Source organism: Austrofundulus limnaeus, unplaced genomic scaffold (genome assembly GCF_001266775.1).
Source record: "Austrofundulus limnaeus strain Quisiro unplaced genomic scaffold, Austrofundulus_limnaeus-1.0 Scaffold1713, whole genome shotgun sequence".
In the NCBI taxonomy this organism is placed as follows: domain Eukaryota; kingdom Metazoa; phylum Chordata; class Actinopteri; order Cyprinodontiformes; family Rivulidae; genus Austrofundulus; species Austrofundulus limnaeus.
The window spans coordinates 1-6,896 of record NW_013954115.1 but is presented as its reverse complement, the minus strand read 5'-3'; the positions used below and the strand labels follow the sequence as shown (position 1 = coordinate 6,896).

General features: G+C 39.3%; 1 protein-coding gene across 1 annotated transcript in view; it reads right to left on the bottom strand.

The window, feature by feature from the left end:
• Window positions 1-993, bottom strand: part of LOC106536168 (atypical kinase ADCK3, mitochondrial) — a 33,011-nt gene extending 32,018 nt beyond the window's left edge. Inside the window, exon 1 of the mRNA XM_014033368.1 lies at window positions 715-993. The gene's annotated coding sequence lies outside the window, so the exon portion shown is untranslated. The remainder of the gene's footprint in view (window positions 1-714) is intronic.
• Between the last annotated feature and the right edge of the window lie 5,903 nt (window positions 994-6,896).

Genomic DNA, 6,896 nt, shown 5'->3' with positions numbered 1-6,896 from the left:
GTTTCTGTTTGGAGAAAAATGACCTGTTGCAACTGCCCTTGTTGCTACTGTCCCCGGTCTGCCCTATTTTATATTTTATATTCTCAGCTTCAACGTTGTCTTCTTTTCATGTAAAGACAACACTAAATATGTACAGTGGTTTTATGTAAAATAAGTTCTGAAGGTTTTTATACAACTGTGTTAATATAGAAAAATGTGCAAAAATAAAAAGTGTAACAAATGTTTATAACTTTTATTATATCTGTGATATGTTAATTATATTTTCACAGAAAAATAAACAGCAAACGTATGATGTTGTTGTATTCAGGATCAAGTTTATATTTTATAGTTATTTGCAGACAAACACTGGGTGAGTTATTATGAAGTGTGATGCATTCAAAGAGTGTGGGAAATACTAAACACCAGGCTGTTTTCTGCTCTGAACACAGGTTTAAAATGTTTTCACAKGAACCGAGCAGAGCCTGTTTGCAGCTGCAGGTGTGTTTTCTGTAAATCAGCTCTTTGTGCACCAGGCTGGTGAGCAACACAAAAACACAACATCAGTTTGTTTACGTGACACATGCGTGCAAAAAGACAACAAAGCAGCACAGCTGCCTGCACGCGCTGATGTAAACAACCTGACAAAGTAAAACCTGCACTTTAAGATGAAGGTGGAGATAAATGGTTTTATTTGTGATGTGAGTCGATGACAGCAGAGCCGTGTGTCCCACTCACCTTCAACACGTCTTCAGTCAGAGAGCGCGCAGGGCCGTGGGCATTGTGCAGAGAGCAGCTCCGCTCCTCGGCTCGGTTCGGTTCGGTTTGAAGCCTCCGGCTGACTGCAGCTCGTCGGGGCGGGTCGCTGAAGGACGCGCAGATCTCCCCCCGGGGAGTTACACAAACACGGCCCAGCGAGGCAGAGTCCAGCCGCCGAGCCTCGACCGTCAACAAAGCGCCACGCTGCTCGTGGAGGTCGCTGCTGGCCTCGCGCTGACGTGTCCGCCGCTCAGGGCGGGCCCTGAACTGCACACGCGCGATGCACGAGCTTCCCGCCCATTTTCCCCCCCCCCTTGGTGTCACGTGTCAGGTCACTCGGGTCGTAACTTTGTTTACCATYAAACGCTGAAAGGCCCGGTCAGAGTTAAATAATACAACTACAGGGCAGCAGCTCACAGTGGACAACTGTTTAACTAACAGCAAACATCAATAACTGTGTCAATTACTTATTATTTTAAATTTTAATCACGTTTAAACTTTAAATCACTTTTCTCTGTCTGAATCTGTAGGTTTGTTTATTACAATGCTCAGTGTCAGGTCATGTTTGTAAATGAGAAGTGCTTCTCTAACAGTTTACCTGCAGAAATAAAGGTTAAATAAATAAAAATAAACTCCATGTGTAACACATTATGAAGTTTTTTTTTCTTTTTGTCTTCTTATTGTTTATTTTATTTATGTTTTGCAGACAATTGTGACCTTAGTATCTATCTTTCATTCCTCATGTAGTACTATAGTAGTAGTATGTAGTAGTAATAACTCAAGTAAATTATTTTACCAATATGCAATAAAGTTTTATATGAAGTTTAAGATTAATCATGATTAATTCACAGCTACCTTGGAATTAATAGATTAATTTTTTAATCATTTGACAGGCCTAATTTTTACAACTTTATATATTTGATATTTATTGTTAAATTCAAGTAAAACAGATGATAAAAGAAAAACATCAGTTTTAACTAACGATGATAGAAACCAGACCTGAAGTAGCTTAAAACTTTTAAGATTGTTTAGTAAATTATGACTATTTGATTAATTTGTAATTAACCTTTTTAACATATTTTGTTCATTTGTAGGCTCTACTTGTTACAACTTGCAGCGAAGCAATTCATAACTAATCTTAAAACAGACATTAATTCATGCAAAGACAGTGTGAAGATATGGTTTGATTCTTAAGATAAGAATGTAATTAAGATATTTTTGGGGAAAAATATCGTATTATTTCTAATTTTGTGCCTGTCTTTGTCTTTTTTTCTTTCCTTTATGTTTTTTGCAGTAAGMCTGTTTTAACCTGTTTGAAATAAAAACAAAAACACATKTTTTATAAATGAAATATTAACAACACAGTAATTTCATATACTGTGGTGCATTTTGAAATGTAACTAAAGACAAAAGGATTTATTGCACAACTCAGGGTACTGCATAACATTACTGCAATAATTTATTATTATTTATCACTCTTTACCCAACAGGCTACTATCAAGGCCCCAAAGGTCAGGTTTGTCTAACAGAAACCTAAAATAAGTAAAATATATACACTGTGTATATACATAAATAAATCAAAGGCGATGCCAGCTTGTATTTAATAATTTGTGCTAAATTGTAGCATGAGCAGATGAACATATATAAACATATATAATACATATAAACAGAGGCTAGTGTCTATAATTACTGATTACATCTGTTTTTATAAACTTGTTTTAATTTTATACTGGTTCATTTTTAGCTTCAGTTTTGGTCGGATCACATCCACAATGAGGTAAACAAGATAAAATTTCTAAATTTAACACTTAATTTCTCAGAGTATGTGTAAAAATACTTTTACTTTATTGTTTATTGTAAGAAGTTTTATGACTTTTATTTAAGTATTTTTCTTATCAATGAAACAAATTTTTACCAAAGATATTTTTACTGTTATTTCTTTACTCTGCATTAAATTTTAGAGATGATACGCAGCCACTACCAGATCAAATTTTAGCTCCATATCTGTAAAACTGCTGAATCAGCACTTTTTGTGTTTGCTAAGATTGCTTTGATGTGGCAGTCTTCTTAAACCGGACTGTCTTCTAAAGTTAATCAATTGCAGATGTCAAACCAAAAGTTACTTTTAAAAAGTTTTGCTAAAATTATTTTGTTGTTTAATAAGATATTTTACTAATGATAAATAATACACACAAATGGATGCACAGTGTAGTACAACTATCTTTATGGGGACATTGCATTGACATCCATTCATTTCCACAGCCAAACCTTCCTGACCCCTTACCCTAAAACTAACCTCACAGGTGTCCCTAAAGCTAACTTAAACTCAGTCCTAAACCTAACCCCTGACCCACCAATGGTATTTCCCACAAGGGGAGCCATAAGTACCAGTTAGTCCTCACAAGTAGGTGTGTATGCCAAAAATGTTTACCTCTGCTAATTGTATTAAACAAATTCAAACTAGGAGCTATAAATTTTCTAAGAAAAAACTTAAGCATACAATAAATGGCCTAGAAGCAGCTTGACAAAATGGAATCATCTGTCAAAAATGCCACCAGCTTCGGATGTCATCATCCATTAAATGAACGTTATTAGCCATTCTATGGGACTGATAACAGCTAATAACGTCCATTTAATGGACTGATAACGTCAGAACCTGCTGAAAATGCATTGTTGATGCTGAGTGCTGAATGACTGCCCATGTTTACAACTGGACAAGCACTTTGCAACATATTAGATTAGCTGACAACAGGTTAAGACTGGGTATAAATATAAAAGACTTTACCAAGACTTTTCTTTACCAAATTTCCCTCTGGGATCAATAAAGTAAAATTTGAATTTGAATTGAAAGTTTTAGAGGCTGTATTTCAGATGTAAAGATGGGTTGAGGTTCAGTGAACTGCCAAAAACCTTTGACTTTCTGTAGCATTTTCCTGCATATAAACAATCATTTCTGATTAGATTTCACTTGTTCCTATGACAACGGCTCAAAAAAGGAAGAAAACCCCCAATTTGACTTCAGACTATTTTCTAAAGACTTTTGCATGGAACTTCCTTTGTGGCTCGAATTAACATCTCTTACACCAACCCCCACCAGACGTCCTGATGTCTTACTGTTAATAGATAAGAATTGCCACATTCCTGTTCCGAACCCCACAAGTTCTGTTGTGACCTTATAAGCACAAGACTGTTGGTTCCTCTTCAAAGGGATCATAAATGCCTTTAACCAGACTCTTCAGTGACTGAGACAAAGGAATCTACATTCTTCATTAAATGTGAAAAAAAGAAAAGATAAAGGAATCTGTGTATCTAATGTTTTCTGTCTTATTGCAAAGAATGTCATCTAATCCATTTTTCTTACAGTAAAGAACTAAAAAGACCATAAAGGATATATTAAGTTTTGCTTAGTTAACTATTCAATAACTGTGGTGTTATTTGTTTTGATGAAACGTTTTCCTGAAGATGTGTTTTATTCCATGATTTAATCCTTAGAAACTTTAGGACTTGAATCTTTAATTAAAAGTGTGACACTCTTATTTTACTGAGGCAAGCAGATGTCTCTCCCTTTAATTAGATGCAAGATAATTYAACTAAAACACTCCCCTTTTCTTTGTCCTGAAGTAAAGTTTTCCCTCCAAAACAGATTTGATTTGTTAAAAAACTTTTCCTGTATAAGGTGTAACATTTTTATTGGCCAACTAAAATCTTGACTCCGCCCATAACAGAGGTTTTAAAAGTTAGTGCAGCTCCCAGAGAGAAGAAGAAGACCAAGAAGAAGACAGAGTTTTTGAGAGTTGTTCAACATCAGAAGCCAGAAACAGTTTTCCAGAAGCTCAGCAGAGGCCCTGCCTGCCAGCCCCTCCCCATGGGCTGGGCAGGATGGTGGTCCTTCTGCATCTCCTGCTGGTTGAACGAACAGCCAAGTTCGTTTTCTCTACAAAATTGAAATCAAATTAAGAAGTCTTGCAGCCGCCTGGGGAGGACCGGACCACGTTGTCACCAGGGAGTGACCCCCTTCTCTGACCATGGGACCAGTCGAGTTTATCAGGCAGACCGTCTGACATCCAGCTAGCATGGAGAGCCTGTCTGGGGGAACGACCCCCAGAGATGACCTTTCACACCTGACTTCACCTCCTGGTACCCACACAAAAGGGTAAAAGTGAACATTTGTCCTGGTGACAAACAGGTGCTCAGACTTAATTTGATTCTTATCTTTGTATGAGATTTGATAAACTAAACAATTTTTCTCTTCCATTTAACCAAGACCCTTAGTTAAAAAAACAGCTAAAAGCAAACTCACCTCACTCCAAACCTCAAACTCARCTCTCAGTGTTTATTTTGTTTGTTTACTTGTGATTGCAAACTCTGTCAGTTTTTACCTGGTTCAACATGTCATCACTCACCATAGTTGTGAATACATTTAATCTGTAAATAAATGGCCCGTGGAGAACGTGCCAACATAAGCCAATGTCACTTTTGTGTCTTGATAAAGTATTATTGGTTCTGATAAGACAAAACTCAACCATTTAGGGTATATTTATTGTGAGACTGATTACAATAAAGTTACAGGTTTTTGTCTCTTTCCTGGGTTAATTTTTGACCAAATTAAGAGCGTGGTGCCTCGAGATAAGATAATTTGCGTATTTAAATTCACAAATTATCCATTTTAGAATATACCCAAAACCCCTACATTTCTAATAGTCGTGGAACAATTTCAGAATTWTGTTCCTGAAGCTTTCAATTAACCCATATTTTCCGTTTTATAATCTAATCAATAGATTAAACAATCTGTATTGATCTCTGAGCTCAATGAAAGTCTGTATTGGATGGTTGTGATCTTTGGGCCCTCAGGGCCTGTCAAGATTAACAGGAATAAACCCAGGTTGCAGGCAGGCWCCAAAAATAGAACAAAAAGGTTTATTTAATAACTAAAAAAAACTGCTGAAGAGGCAGCTCAAACTTACAAGATTCACGAGGATCACAAGCAGGGGGAACATAAGTCAATGAACCGACACCAGACTGAGACAAGACAGGACTTAAATACACTGACAACTAATGGATGAACTGAAAACACCTGGTGAGAAACACGAGGGTAACAATCAGACTAATGAGGAGCAGCTGGGCTGAGACACACTGGGGAACATAGAAACACTGGAAAACCAAGGTGAAAACTGACAAACCATGACAMGGCCCACTGCATTAAGACAGGTCTGGTTCTGTTCTGGACATCACTACATGGACTGAAGAAAACTTCCACACATCATCTGTAAACACAGTTCACTGTGCCATCCACAAACGCCACTTAAAGCTCTATCATACAAAGAAGAAGCCATGCATCATTCAGAAACTCTGTTGTCTTATGTAGGGCTTCCCCAAAGGGCAAATAAACATTTCCACTTGTCTTTGACTCTGATTTTAAAAATCNTGAACTGAAAACACCTGGTGAGAAACACGAGGGTAACAATCAGACTAATGAGGAGCAGCTGGGCTGAGACACACTGGYGAACATAGAAACACTGGAAAACCAAGGTGAAAACTGACAAACCATGACAGTACCCCTCCCCCCTTAACGATAGTCTCCCGACGATCAACAAGGAGAGGCACGGAACAAGGGGAGACAGGACAAAACAAACTCAAAGACAAAACACGGAAGTCCATGGGAAACGGTCACTACAATCATCCCCCACAGGGCAAGAGTCCAGGGGGACGACCAGGAAACCACCCATGGCGAGACCTTGCAGGAGCAGACGCAGAGCCACAGGAGGAGGCGGGAGCAGACACAGAGCCACAGGAGGAGGCGGGAGCAGACGCAGAGCCACAGGAGGAGGCGGGAGCAGACACAGAGCCACAGGAGGAGGCGGGAGCAGACGCAGAGCCACGGGAGAAGGCGGGAGCAGACGTGGAGCCAAGGGAGGAGGCGGGAGCAGACGTGGAGCCAAGGGAGGAGGCAGGAGCAGACGTGGAGCCAAGGGAGGAGGCGGGAGCAGACGTGGAGCCAAGAGAGGAGGCGGGAGCAGACGTGGAGTCAAGAGAGGAGGCGGGAGCAGACGTGGAGCCAAGGGAGGAGGCGGGAGCAAACGTGGAGTCAAGAGAGGAGGCGGGAGCAAACGTGGAGTCAAGAGAGGAGGCGGGAGCAAACGTGGAGTCAAGAGAGGAGGCGG